The sequence below is a fragment of the Callorhinus ursinus genome, unplaced genomic scaffold, assembly GCF_003265705.2.
Source record: "Callorhinus ursinus isolate GAN/ISIS: 27379988/994484 unplaced genomic scaffold, GSC_fseal_2.0 scaffold43, whole genome shotgun sequence".
Taxonomy (NCBI): domain Eukaryota; kingdom Metazoa; phylum Chordata; class Mammalia; order Carnivora; family Otariidae; genus Callorhinus; species Callorhinus ursinus.
The window spans coordinates 5023401-5038149 of record NW_027397105.1 but is presented as its reverse complement, the minus strand read 5'-3'; the positions used below and the strand labels follow the sequence as shown (position 1 = coordinate 5038149).

The following is a 14749-nucleotide window of genomic DNA, read 5'->3' as shown; positions in this document are numbered from 1 at the left end:
GATTTATCTGGTATTTGTATTTGAGAGAAGGAAACGAGCATGCCTGGCCCAGGCCCCTACTCCTGTCCCTCTTGCCAAATCCATCAGCCATAAAAAGCAAACATCTTATCTCCTAACCTGCTAGGTGTTGGGGATCCAGCCCTCAAGGTGGAGACACACAGTTGTAACCTGACTCTGTCCATGGTTCTGCCAAAATTGAAAGGTAGAAATTAACAAGCCCCTTTGGCGGCAGAGCTAAAACCCACCTTCTCCAATCAGCCTCAAAACAATACAACTGACATTTTGATCTTGCTTTTCCTATCTTTCCGTTCTCAAGATAATCCCAAAGTTTTTAGCCTACGTGAGCCATAACTTGAGGGGAAGAGAGCATAAATTAAAATACCAGTGGTGACCCACAAAAGACCACCCATCACATTAAATTCAAGAAGACAATGGTAAAGCCCACAAACTGCTAGTTTTTAGGTAAAATATAGCCCAGGTATAGGTATTGTTGGGTGACTTTATTTGGCATATACGGTGCTTTGTACGGCAGCATAATTACGCAGGTATAATATTCGCTTACAACGCATCTCCCTCCAGAGCTGCCTCACGCTCTGCATAACTTCTGTAGAATTTGAGTCTGCTACTCCTGCAAGAAAGCAGTGATTACTGAAGTTAAATAGAATGCTGTAGATCTATCTATAAGTACCAATATGGCTAGACCTCCAAGCCCACCGTAGACTGAAAAAGCAAGGTGCAGGGATGCACCTTGGGTTGTGCAGTCGGTTAAGCGTCTGCCTTCAGCTCAGGTCATGATCCCCACATCAGGCTCCCTGAGCCTACTTTTTCCTCTCCCACCTGCTCTTGCTATCTCTCTCTCTTAAATAAACAAAATCTAAAAAAAAAAAAAAAAAAAAAAAAAAACAGGGTGCAGAATAATCCATACCTAGGATATTATTTATGCATATTTAAATACAACATATTTTCTGATTCCCGGTCCCTCAGATGAAAGTATCTTTTTTTCCTCTCTCGAGCACTTTGTAGGATTTTTGTCTGTACACTCATGTTCTGAATTTCCTGATAATATGTCTTATGAACATGAGAGACAAAGATCCTGACCTCACTGAGCTTACATTCCAATGGGAAGTAAACAACAAATAAATGAATACATATGTAACATGGACAGGAACTTATGACTTAGAAAGAATAAATCATAGCAAGGGAGCCCCCCTTTTCCCAAGGCTGTGGCCAAGCTTCTGGTGATTTGCACAGGGCAGAACCACCATATTTGGGGCAGGGGAGAGGTGTGTTGCTGGGTGGCATTTTGACAAACTTGCCAACTGCCTTTCCACGTGGCCATACTGATTTATAATCCCACCCACAGTAGGATGATCTCTCCCTCCGCCAACCCCACTTCATTGGTGAAAAATATTATATCAATTTTCATTTCCTTGATTAATTTGTGATTTGCCTCTTGGTGTTAGTTTTCTATTAGGTTGTCCAGCTGATTCATAGTTCTCCTTGACACACCCAGTTTCTGGCTCCAAGTTTCTTAGTGTCCCCGCAGTGCTCTGACTGCAGAGTCCTTCCTGGAAGGAGTGCATGATTCAATCACCCAGTTTGTATTTAATTCCTGCTCTGGGCCGGATCGGGTGATTCACCACCAGTATCTTATGTAGACCCCACCACATGCTGAAAGGTAAGTAGAAAGTATCTTCATTGTGCAGATAATCAAAAAGACTAAAAAAAAAAAAAAAAAAGATAAATTACTTATTTCAAGTTCCCATAGCACATAATCCCAGAGGCGGGGACTCAAACCCATGTCTGTGGGTTTCTGAAGCCTGTGCTCATCTCCCTTAAATATTCCTGTTGTCAGATTTTAGGAGCAAAAGCTACCCTGCTATAGGGTTGGCTATTTCAAAGTTCAACCAAAAATTCAGGTCGGCACTTACCATAGTTCCCATAAATAAAGCTCCATAGTCACCTGCAGACCTGTTTAGACCATCTTCCACGTCAATCCAGTTCAAAAGCTGTTTCATCCCCAAATCGCAAGATCTTCCTTCCCACTCAGGTTCTAGGTCCTCCCTCTCAATTCTGGGTCTTATTTTTTTTAAAGATTTAAAAATTTTATTTGAGAGAGAGATAGCAAGAGTGGGATTAGGTGCAGAGGGAGAGAGAGAAGCAGACTCCCTGGGACTCGATCCCAGGACCCTGAGATCATGACCTGAGCTGAAGGCAGATGCTTAACCAACTTGGCCACCCATGTCCCCTCAGTTCTGGGTCTTAAATTGCTGTCAATACTGTTTGACAGTGGCCAGAATGCTCCCATAAAATATTCTTCAATTGTTGCTTCTTTTAAATGCTGTAAAAGCAGGAAAAATGTCTAAGAGGGATTTTTCTACATCATTTTCTTCTGCACATCGTCTTCTGAACAAACACTTAGACAAACGTCAACATGTCTCCTGCCAAATTACATGTCAGTTACTCAAGTCCTAGGCACATGGTGATTTTTGTTACATCAGGTAAAATTTAAGTTCGTGGAATCCTAAAACACTGAAGTTGGAAGGAATCACAGCATTCACCCCACCCAAAGATGACCAGTAGCATCCATAGCTGGAAGCGGCCACCAGGCACAAGGTGTCAGGGAAGCTGGAGTCCCGTGTGGGCTCTGCAGGAAGGAGCATGGTGATCCATTAGCAATGTCTGCCCTGGACCACTGCGGGAACTCCAGGCCTTTCTGGGGGATGCTTGGAAAGGCTGACCCAAAAGGAACATGGAAACATCACTGGGATGAACCAACAAATGTCATTTGTCCCACTCCCAGTGGGCCACACTCTGAAATGAAAAATTTAAAAACCTGTCTCTGCTGGGGGCTTTTTACAACTTTCTCATGAGGTCCCAGTGAGCGAAAATTCTCCACCGAAGTATCTCGTGATATAGTGCCTTCTTCTCAGAAGAGGAAATTTATTTTATTATAGATGTTGTTAAGTGGACTAAAGAAGCCTGAAGAGAAGACAAGAACACGCAAAAAAAGGGAATGTTTTAGAGAATGTTTCAGTGGTTCTGCTTTGCCTTGTTGAAGTAAATTAGCAAACAATTTTTGTTAGTGTTAATAATAATAATAATAATAATAATAATAAAAACAGTTGCTTTTGACTTCTCCCTCCTCCCCAGCCAATAAATATTGGGAAAAAAATGTGTAAAGAATATTGGTTTGGGTGAGGGCCTATTAGGCCTGGGATGTCCATACATCACCACCTGGCTTGGCTGCCTGACATGCAAAAAGAAATATGCATATCATACATTTGTGACCTCTAATCTTGCCTAAAGCATTCATTTTATGGGGGAGGAAACTGGAGCCCGGAGAGATCGAGCCATTTCTCTATAAACATACTAGTGTCAAGATGCCCACAGCCTAACAGGAAGCTATGCAAACCAACCACAGAGGACTCGGCTTTCTTGAGGAATGCATGGGCAGGTTTTTCAAACCCCCAAACTCACACAGACACTTGCTATTAATTAGACCTGTTCACTACCCCGACCAGCACTGACAGTCCCCTTCCTTTCTGAAGGTTTTTAAAAAAAAAAAAACAAAAACAAAGAAACATATATTTTTAAAGATATATTTATTTGAGAGAGAGAGAGAATGAGTCGGGGTAGAGGCAAATAGAGAAACAGACTCCCCGCTGAGCAGGGAGCTGGACGTGGGACTCAATCCCAGGACCCTGGGATCATGAGCCAGGGCAGATGCCTAACCAACTGAGCCACCCAGGTGCCCCAAGAAGCATATTTTTAACACTTCATGGTAGTTATAGAGGGGACCAAACATAACCAGAGCTCTTTCCTACCTTATAGCGTCTGCACTTACTATTCCCTCTGGCAGGAATCCCCCCCCCCCCCGCTTCTGGTGTGCTGACTCCTTTTTATTACACATCTCCCTTCTTTTTTAAAATTGTGGTAAAATATACATAACTTGCAATTTGCCATTTTTACCTTTTTTTTAGCATACCATTCAGTGACCTTCAGTGCATTCACAATGTCGTGCAAACCCTCCACGAGATCTCTTTCCAAAACTTTTTTGTCACCCCAAAGGGAAACTCTACCCATTAAGCAACGACTCTCCATTGCCACCTCTTACAGCACCCCTCCCCTGTAACCTCTGATCCACTTTCTTCCTCCACGAATGTGCCCATTCTAGAGACTTTGTGGAAGTGGTGTTATACAATATTTACCCTCTTGTGTTGGCTTATTTCATGTGGCATAACATTTTCAAGATTCACTCACGTTGTAATGTGTGTCCAAATTCCGTTCCTTTTTTATGGCAGAATAATAGTCCACTTCATGAATACACTACACTTTGTTTTTCCAGTCGTCTGTGGATGGACACATGGGTTGTTTCCATCTTGTGGCTACCGTGAGTAGGTCTGTGGTGGTTCTAATGTTGACCTCTCTCTTCCTTTCACGTCACCTGCTTTATTTATTTTTTTATCAAAGATATCACCACATAAAATTAATTTTTTCACTTATTTATATCCCATCTGCCCCCCTCCCCCCCCACCAAATCACAATCCACAGTGGAGAACCCTTGCCTTCACCACTTTTTCTCCAACCTGGCATCCCAACACAGGGGCAGGCATATAGTAGATCCTTGAAATATCTATTTGTAGAATGTGTGGAGAAAGCCACAGTGAAATGCAGAGGCCGGGCGGGTGACCACGCTTGTTAATTTGCTCACTAAGCCCTGCCCTCCCTCCCCTCATAGGATGAGTCGTGCCCATTCATACCTTAACCGGATGACAAATTCCTACTTGCTATGGGTCTTTGGGATATGATGCATAAAGTAGAAAGCATTCATGCTAAATCCTCAATGCCAAATATCCACAACATTATAGGATTGAAACTTGCTATCATGGTGATGGGGGCAAAAAAAAAAAAAATCAAGGTCAAAGAAATGCCAGTGGGTACAAAGAAGGGGGAAGAGAAGAGGAAAGAATGTTGAGTAGCTTTGTGCCTTGAAGAAAGGGCTGTGAATGTCTTTCTTACCCAAGGTGGAGTCTTATTTACCATAATTGGCCAGTGAGGTGTGTGAGGATGTAATCTAACCTGGGGCCTCTGGCACCACCTTCTGCCCTGCAGCTCCCCAGACTGTCACCTGACCTGACAGGTCTCTTCTCATCCCCAAGTTTGGGGCCCACAGGACTCTCCTTGATCTCCTCCTGGGAGGCTGTGAAGAATTTCAGTCAGGGCACGTTGATCTCATTATCCTTACTACATGGCTATTTCCTGGGGCAGGGAGATAATCCAATTCACCTCCTTCCCAGCAGACGGGCATAAAAACATAATGTATAACATATTATGTCAGACGCAGGCTCTCTCCAGCTCAGCATTCTGTCCCTGACACCAAGAGCAGGGAATAGTTTGTGAGCACATCTAGTAAGTGTTGCATGGAACACCATGCCAAATCCTGCTCAATGTCTCTCCACAAAGTCTCATTGCATCCCGGCTTCCTGTTCTTCCCTTCTCTCTGGACCACATGCACATTGGCAGATGTCCCTCGTCCCCTTCCCAGGCTAGATTTACTCACCCATCCCTACAAATGTTCCCTATGTTGGGTACTAGAGATGAAAAGATGCATGAGCCACACCCCTTGGCCTCAAGCGGTTTACCATTATGTAAGGGAGGCAGAAAATACATCAACAACCATTAAACTCTTGGGTAAATGCTCAATTAGAGTTTACTATAAAGCTCTATGAGAATACGAATGAGTGCAGCATGCCAGGGAGACCTGATATTTCATCCGGGCCTTGAAGGTGAGTGAGAAGGTCACAAGACAGATAGAAGAATAGACCGGAGTCCAGGAACGAGCAAGTATCAAGGCACAGAGGGATAAAAATACGTTCAGGGAACAGTGTGCATCTCTGTGGTGAAATTGAAATGCAGGGTGTGGCTGGAAATGGGGCTGAAAAGCAATTACAACCAAGTTGTGATGGGTCTTCAAATGCAGGCCAAGGAGTTTAGACTTTACCTTGTTGCCAACCGAGACCTAGCAGAGTGAGACTGTTGACAAATGTTATTAGCCAGTTAGATGAAGGTATGACAAGGGGAGATATATCAATGTAGTTTGGCCAATTTAATGGGTACAGGAGGATGTTGGCCACATTGATGGAGAAGGACCAGAGAAGACAAAAAAAAAAAAGAGAGGGGGAGATGTGAGTGAATGATATTACCACTGAATAATGTATACAGAGGAATCAAATGGATAAGGGCAGAGGTACGGGTATGCCAACAGAGCTAGGAGAGTGGTGGTCAACGTTCGTCTAGGATGAGAAATGAATGTGGGGAATTAAAAGCTCCCCCAAAAGATTTCACTGGTCAGCAAAAGGAAGGACCACTTGACAGGAGCAAACAGGTACTCCTTAGGCAGTGAAGACCCAGAGGGCAGGTCTTGAAAGGGAAGCAAAGTAGAAAAAAGAGGAAAAAGGATGGAGGAGAGAGAGAATATAGATATACTGGGAAGAAAAGCCTGGAGGGAGAGAGAAAGAGATGAAGGAAGGAGTTAAATTTTACCTAGAGAAGAAAACAGGAAACAAGAGAGCCAGGAGTCACTGACGAGAAGGTTAACTTGCACAATGAGTAACAACTTCTTCGGATAGAATCAGGGAAGAAGTAAATATAGGTGAACATCTAGCTAGCTTTAGAAGAACAAGGGGTACACGTGAGATCAGTCACCTCTGATGTTCTCTGTTTTCTCTGTAGAGCTTCTGCTGGCCACGGGCTGGGAATTAGGAGGGTGATGGTGGGTTGGATGGGGCGAGTCAGGGTCAGGGGTAGCTGCTGAAGGGAAAGTGGGAAAAAGTCAACTAGAGCTCATTAAAAGGTGGCTGAGCAGCCCTGGCAGCCCAGCAGAGGTCGGGAAACTCATAAACGTGTAATGGAGCCAATTCAGCATGGTTCTGTGATTTTTCTCTAGCGCTGTCCAGCAGCCTCGGAACAGGGAGAGAGGAAACAAGCAGTGGGACCCACACAGCTCTGGGAATGGAAGGGAGGCATAACCATGGAAGGACAACAAGGAGATGAGGGAGATGAGGGCTTGGGTGAGAGTGCCCTTACAGAGATGGGTGATTAATCTAGCCTTGGGAGGGGAGAAGGGCAAGGTCAAGAGAGGTCTGACAGTCTGCAGAATCAGGTGTCAAATATAGAGAGTCTGGATTTAAGCATAAGGCTTTGTATTTGTCAAGGTGCTCCAGAGAAAAAGAACCAATTCTTTGTAAATCTCACTATAAGGAATCGACTCATGTGATAGCAACTGTGGAGGGTGGGGAGTCCCATGATCTGCCATCTTCAAGCTGGAGAGTTAGGAAAGCTGGTAGTTCGGGTCCAAGTCTGAAAGCCTGAGACCCAGGAGAGCTGATGTTGTAAACCCCAGTCCAAGGGCAGGAGAAGACCAGTGTCTCAGCTTAAGTAGACAGGCAGAGAAAGAAAAAAAAAAAAAACTGAGTCTTCCTCTGCCTTTTTGTTCTATCCAGACCCTCAGTGGATTAGATGATGCCCACCCACATTGGGAGAGCCATCTGCTTTCCTGAGTCCACCAATTCAAATGCTAATCTTTTCTGGAAACACCCTCACAGACAGAAATGATGTTTAACCAGATATCTGGGCATCCCATGGCCCAGTCAAGTTGGCACATAAAATTATCCATTACAAGCTTGGTAATAGTAGCCCTTACCACAATCCCTGGCATGTATGCCCTGGGCATTATGCTAAGAGCTTTACACATAAGGTTTCATTCAGTCCTCTCTCGTTTTACTGAAAAGTAACTGCAGTTACTTTTAAATTAATTTAAATTTAAATTTAAATTAAATTACTCTGGACTTCTCTGACTGTAAGGCTCATGCTCCTAAACATCTGGCTCTGTGGGGTTGTAGGGCTCGATTTCTGAGCATATGGTTTTGTAGGTTGAGCTATCCCAAGTGAGGAACAAGGTATAGGAGGAAACAGTGGGTGAGGATTGCCAAAGTAAATGGAAGTAGAGTAACTGGCACTGAGGAAGTCAGAGCATTCTGTGACTGGAGCATTGGATAGTCTCAGAACAAGGATGCTGAAGTTTGGGGGGAGAGAAGGGGTCAGGGACCTCAAAGATCACAAAGAAAGTTTAACTTTCCAGAAGGGTTTATGTGAAGAAGAACCAGCCCTAAGCCAACACTGGGGCAGAAATTGTAATAGCCAGGCAAACTCCAAAATTTGGCAAGAGGTGGCACTTTGTAGTGTTTCCAATTGGGTCAGGGGTCCCCAAGAACACCCTCAGGTTCAGTGATTCACCAAAAGGACTCAAAACTCAGTGAAGCTGTCATACAAATGGTTATGGTTTATGACAGTGAAAGAATACAGATTCAAATTTGCAAAGGAATATGGTGTATAGGGAAGAGTCAAGGGAGACCAGGTGTGAGCATCCAGCTGCCCTCTCTCCATAGAGGAGCACAGACAAGACAAAATTCTCCCAGTAATGATGCATAACAACACATAGGAAGTGTTGGTAAACAGGGAAGCTTACCTGAACCCTTGTGTCCCGGGTTTTCATTGGAGGTCAGACACATGGGCATGGAGCCTCCATATGACTGACCTTAGCTACTCACACTTAGGCCCCTCCAGAATTGAAGCGGATATAGCATGGCCCAGGGCTCCAGGTGAACAAAAGCAGGCATTCACCATAAATTACACTGTGGCCATAAACTATTTGAGGTGGCCCAAGGCCTGAGATATACAAAGACTCTCTTATCAAGCAGAAAACTCTGAGGGCTTAGAAGTTCTCCCTGATCAGAGGGTCAGTCCTTTCTTTCAAATGTGTAGGGTTTGAGTGTCCCAAGACCTCTGAGCTAACCCATGCCAGAGACCTGAATAAATAGATTTGTAATGCCTAAGAGCCATTCTGATGCGAAACATCAGAGAGACTTCCAAGGACCAAGGATGTCCTAGTCACTTGAAGGTGACTTTTCATTCAAACTTTTAAATTTTTCAAACTTTTCATTCAAAGCTAGAATGTCATCCTTTGAGTTTGGGGCTCATGATGAGCTCAGTCTCTGAGGCTAATCGAAGGATATAGATACTGTGGACAGTCTATGCTATCTCTGCTCAAGGCAGCTCAACTCTCCCAGTTAACATTAGAAGAAGCAAGCCAACAAATAAACAGACAACTTTAATGCCCAACCTTGGAAAGAGAGATCAGAAGTCCCTGATACCCATTAGGCCTTTATAAACACAGCGCAATAAGGACCAGAGATTTCCTCTTTATGCCATATGTTGGAATCGTGTTCCTGGGAGCTCCATGGCTTGAATCTTCCAGATCCAAACAACCAGGAAGCTACTAGTGTGCTTTGGTCTAACTTTGCAGTGAGTTCACTGGACAGAACTTAGGTTACCATCCTTTTGCACTTTGAGGACACGGTAAGCAACAGCCATCACTTTCTCCTGGGTGCACAGGCTTGTAAAGAGTATATATATGGGGGGGGGGGAGAGAGAGAGGGAGGGAGAGGGGAAGGGAGGGGAGGGGAGGGAGATTAAAGTGGATGTTTTTGTTAGCCGAACATTTCCATCACTCACTTGCATTCTGATAAAGCTTCTCAGTAGGGAAGAAAGTAAACAGGCCCTAGTTTCTAGACTAGTACCACCTAGTACTCTAAACTATGGGCAGCATGGACTATATTTATGGACATATGTCATGGTCACATGGACTATGGACTCTACTCCCCCTCTTTCTACTACAGCCCACTCTGAGACCCAACAGTGCTGCCTGTTTATTACTCAAAATGAGTAACATTTTGGGGGGAAGAATATTCTATCCCTGAGAATTTTGCCTGGATACTCCTTTATTCCCACCTTCCATCAACCAACAATGAGACTGTTCTGTTCCAACTGCCCTTGGGGAAGGTTGTTTCTTGTTACAGCAATAAAATAAATAAATAAATAAATAAATAAAGTCATGCTCAGCTTTTGTATTTCAAAATGAATGTTCGAACCTGTGGCCAAGGGGTAGTTTGAGAGAAAGGGGTACTGGAGTTCCCAAAGCAAAACCCATAAAGACCCCAAGCAGAAAGTTTATTTCCAAAAAAAGTAGGCAAAAAGAACCCATGATCAGTTAGAGCTGGTTTTAATGAACACTTATATTAGATTAAAATCTCCTAAAATGGAAAAAGGGTGAAGTGATGAGTGGTCCTATGAGTGGTCTGCTCTGTGTCCTGTTCCTTTGGGGTCAGGTCTGTAGGGCTGGGGGAGAATCATAAGGCCAAGAGCCTTCCTTCTCTCATTCCAAGAAGGAATCATAGTTCACCTGCTAAGCAGGGCCTAGGAAAGTGAATAAGGCCTTAGGGTTCTCCACCCACCATGGAGCCAGAGTGATAGAGAAATTGAGTCAAGGGTCTTACCATGTGGTGAGGTAAGAGGTCAAATGCTTTCCATTCAATATTTGGTGTCTCCAGGTCCTCTTGTGGAGATAAGAGTGGGCTTTATGAACCAACCACCAGGGAAAAGATGAGGGATCAGACAACCCAAAGGAGGCCAGCAAAGGAGGGCAGAAACAACTGAGCAGTAGTGGTAGAAGCTAAGAGAGGATGTGATGACGAAGAGCCAGATGCCACTCCCAAAGCTTGACGGACAGCCCTCGAGCCTCCTGGAAGTTAGGTGCAATCATGGAGGGAATAGGAGAGGGGGAACTGACTGAGAAACCCTTGAATTGGTTCAGTTAATCCTGATGTAACCAAGATTAAGTTTCCCCTGCCAGTGGCATGAGCTGAAGATAGAAATCAAATTGAGTTTTGGCAAAACAAAGCACATTACCCATGATTTTGCAAACCTGAGTTGTAAGTCTATGAAATGGGCACTTGACATATTTGAAATCCCTAAAAGCTCAGAGATATGAGGATGGGTTCATTGGTGGTGGCAGCACTAGGAGCAGAAGCAGTGGGCCATTTTTATGTTATATACGTGAATTCTAATTTGTCCAAACAAAAATTTGGGTTACATTGTTCTGACCATGGAACACGTGTAAAAGGGACTGTCCCTGAAAATGTAAAGTGTGTGTGCTAAGGAACATGGACTATGTCATCCAGGTAACAACTACGTTGACCGTGCATTTCAAAAGGGGAGCTATGTGGTCAATTCTGGGTATGCAAAGTTGTCTCAGAGATGCAGGCTGGGCCCCAAAATGTTGGGGTATCTGAAATAATTTAAGGATCAAGTTCAAACTCCTCAGTACAGCAAACAAAGCCCTACGTGATGGTGGGAGTTCCCAACAGCACTCTGGTCTTGATGAGCACTGGTGGACTCTTAAGCCTGCCATATTGCCTTGCCCCTGGCTCTTTGCACAAGCTGCTCCCTCTTTCTGAATTGTCCTCTCCCTCCTTGTTGGCCTGAAAACCCCTATTTATCCTTCAGGTCTCAATTTGAACTTACCTCTTCCAGAAAGACTTCCCAAATCTCTCCAAAGTGATTTTGTTGCCCTTCCCATGAACTCCCGTGGCATCCTGAGTATACCCCAGTTGTAGTGCTTGTCACACTATATTTAGCATCTGTTTACTTATCCACATCCTCCCCTAGACCGTCAGCTACTTGAGGGCAGAGGCACGTCTTTGATCGTTGTATCCCAAAAACCTAATGCAGTGCCTGGCAATTAAAAGGTGCACAGTGAATGCTTGTTACCTCAACAAGGTTAATGACCAATGGAGAAGGAATAGCTTAGCTTTGGGCTGTTTTAGAAAATCCAGGCTGACTGGCCTGCCTGCCTCCCTGGGGAAATGGCCCCAAGAAATAGACATCAGAGCCAGAGAGTTGTGGCCAAAGAATTTTTCCTTGCATGTTCCCCAGGGGCAAGTATTGTTTTGAGCAGAAATGTTATAAACCTGGTTCTTGAAGGAAGAGAAGTCTCCCAGAGCTGGTAACTCAGACCAGCAGATGAACAGCCACCCTCTCTCCAGACTGGGTTGGTTCCATGAGGCAGGACTTCAGCCCCCTTCTCCCCATCTTTCTCAGAGATTCCTTGTGTGGGCCTCCCAGGGGTTCTCCCTTGGCTAGGGGTCTTTCCTTATGAATGCCATGAACAGAAAGATTCAGTGGAAAGCTTCTCAGTGGCAAGCTCTGTGCCAGGCACTTTTATGTAGACCGTTGATTTAATCCTCACAAAAACACTGTAAGATAAAACTGTTACTTTCAGATTTATAGAGGTGAAAACCGAGGTTTGTGGAGGTTAAACAACTCACCCAAGATCACAGCTAGTCAGGGGCTGAGTTGTTCTTGGGGGAAAAAAATAAATAACCTCGGTCACGAGATTGTTCAGTTTTTTTTTTTTTGCACTGCTCACACACACAAAAAATGCAGTACTCCACGACTTGTTTCCGAAGTGACAAAATCCATGAAGAGTCCAGCAGGTGATAATTGGTGTTGTTTCAATACGAAGGAGTAAAGAGAACTGTGAAATTCTCCACTATGCTGGGAAGGAATCAGGCATTTTTCTACTTTGATAACCACGGTGTTCTCAAACATATTACGCAATCGTTTCCCATGCTCCTGATTTAAGTTTAAAATTTCCAGGAAGAGCAGAATGTGTCAATTAGTTAGGTCTTTGCTTTTTTTTTTCTTTCTAGAGATTATATAAGTTGTTTACTCTCACAAACAGCCAGAAAGGGTCCAAGTGCCGTTCTGTGGCCGGCACATCAATATTCCATATAGTCATTAATCCTTCACGGATTACTTTACACTCTGCAAGTGCCCTCAAATGCCCCTCTATTTAGGTTGGGCAGCTCAAGTTTTAAATGCCAGTGCCCAATGAGAAGCAGACACACAATATAAATGTTAGAGTCACAAGGAGCATGCATGGAGGGGTCTCTACTGACTCAGAGAGCCAGTGCTCTGCCTGCAGGGGGCGTCATGACTCACCTCCAGCTAAGAGTTGCCATGTAGGATCCCAGAGTCAGTGTGGCTGAGCCTTTTGATTTCCCCAAAAAGCCATAAATCTGGAATTTTACACAAAATGTTCTGATTTCTAAGACAGTATGTGAGCCAAACAGCATATGCCTGTGGGTAATTTTCCATCCAGTCTACGACCCCCAGATTACTGTCTGCAACGTGTTGTCTCCTAGGACCCAGGTCCTCGATGAGCTCATCAGAGCTCATCAGCACAGCCCATAACCCAAGAGCAGACGGCCACAGCAGGTAAGGATGGGCAGCCATGGGGGACAGCAGTAGGATGGCTTCATGTCACAAAATCTTGAGCACTGAGCCAAGGAAAAAAGAAACTATCTGTCCCATCAGAAAAAGGCAAGGCTCAACAAGTCCTTCTGGTTTCAATTTCAACATTTTTGGTTATTCCGCAGCAGTAGCATCTGCTCAGGCAATGTGAAACCCAGCTTTGGGAACATTGTATGACACCTTTTATCTCAACTCTGGGTGAGGTGAGCTGCAAGGACAACTATTTTACAGGCAAGACCATCACAGGTACAGAGGTGTACCAGGATGCCTGGTGCAGTTCAGAAAGAATCTGACCAAGGGATTAGACAGATTTCCAAAAAAGGTAGTGTGAAGTGTTAGCAGAGGCCGAGATGATGGGGAGCTCATGACAGTGTGTTCATCTCCAGAAGCATCTTTCATTACTTTAGCAAGGATGTTGTGGGGCTCTCCTTGTGCCAAGCACCATGCTAGACACCAGGGATATAGCTGCAAACCACACTAACCATGTCCATTGGCAGACGTGAAGAGGGAGCCCCCAAGTTCCAGGCAAGATGGCCCTTCACCCAGCCTTGCCTTTCCAGCAGCAGACCTGAAGGGAAATGCAGGGCTCCCTGCCCCTCACAACACTGTCCTCCCTTCCCTTCTTACCTGAGATACCAACAGGACTGATTCCATCTTGCTCTTCATCTCTGCTCATTTCTGCTTAAGAAGCCTTAAGACTCCCTCAGCTCATCTCATATCATCCCTTAGACCTAACCTGGCTACCCTTAACTACTCAGATCCTCCGATTGGATCCTCTGGAACCCATAGTCCATTATCAGCAAAATCCCTATACCTTCAGTTGCATCCCTAAATGGTCCCTTCCCCTTTCTGTCCCAACAGAATAAGGAACCCACCAGGAGCGGAATATTAATTTTAAAAATAATAATATTAATAGCAGGAACTAATATGCGCACTTACCATGTTCTAGGCACCATTCCAAGCACTGTGCTTATATTGATTCCATTAATCTTCACAACAACCCCATAATTAAGCCCATTATTACCCCTGTGTTTCTGATGACGAAACTGAAGCACAGAAAGTTTAATCAATTAGCCTAAGTTCACAGAGTTAATAAGGAGTGGAGCAAGAATGCAGGTTTGGTTTGAATCAAGGCAGTCGGACTTCAAAGCCTGTGTGATGCTAACCACTGTAATATATTGCGTCATAGAAGGGTTTGTGGCCAAAGAGAAGACAGCTCCAGGAAGGGGCCACATGACTGCAGCAGGGAGGCAGCTCTTGGAGGAGGCCAGATCCCTATGGGTCTAGAACCCACCTTAAAAAAAAAAAAAAAAAAAATCTCAAAGCTCTACCTCTGCTGTCCTCTCAAGAACTCGCGGTTCTTTTCATTCTCCTACCCCTTGTTCCACTGGGCTTAGAGGTGGGGTAGGAATCTTCCCTGCTCTTTATCAATCTCCCATACCTCTACCCCTAACCCCACAACACTCTTGGCTTCCAAGGTCATGCTGCCAGACCAAACTCTCTGGTTAGGGAGCCATCTATAGACCCCTCGGAC

The 14749-nt window shown here is 44.5% G+C and overlaps 1 long non-coding RNA gene across 2 annotated transcripts; it reads right to left on the bottom strand.

Moving 5' to 3' along the window:
• Positions 1-485: 485 nt before the first annotated feature.
• Positions 486-14429, bottom strand: LOC112817289 (uncharacterized). Of its 2 annotated transcripts, XR_012374970.1 has the most exons (4): positions 14155-14429; positions 4264-4450; positions 2837-2982; positions 486-628 (listed from the first exon to the last, which is right to left on the bottom strand). It is a non-coding gene; the product is annotated as an uncharacterized lncRNA (long non-coding RNA). The 2 variants fall into 2 exon arrangements; XR_003206354.1 differs by lacking the exon at positions 4264-4450.
• Between the last annotated feature and the right edge of the window lie 320 nt (positions 14430-14749).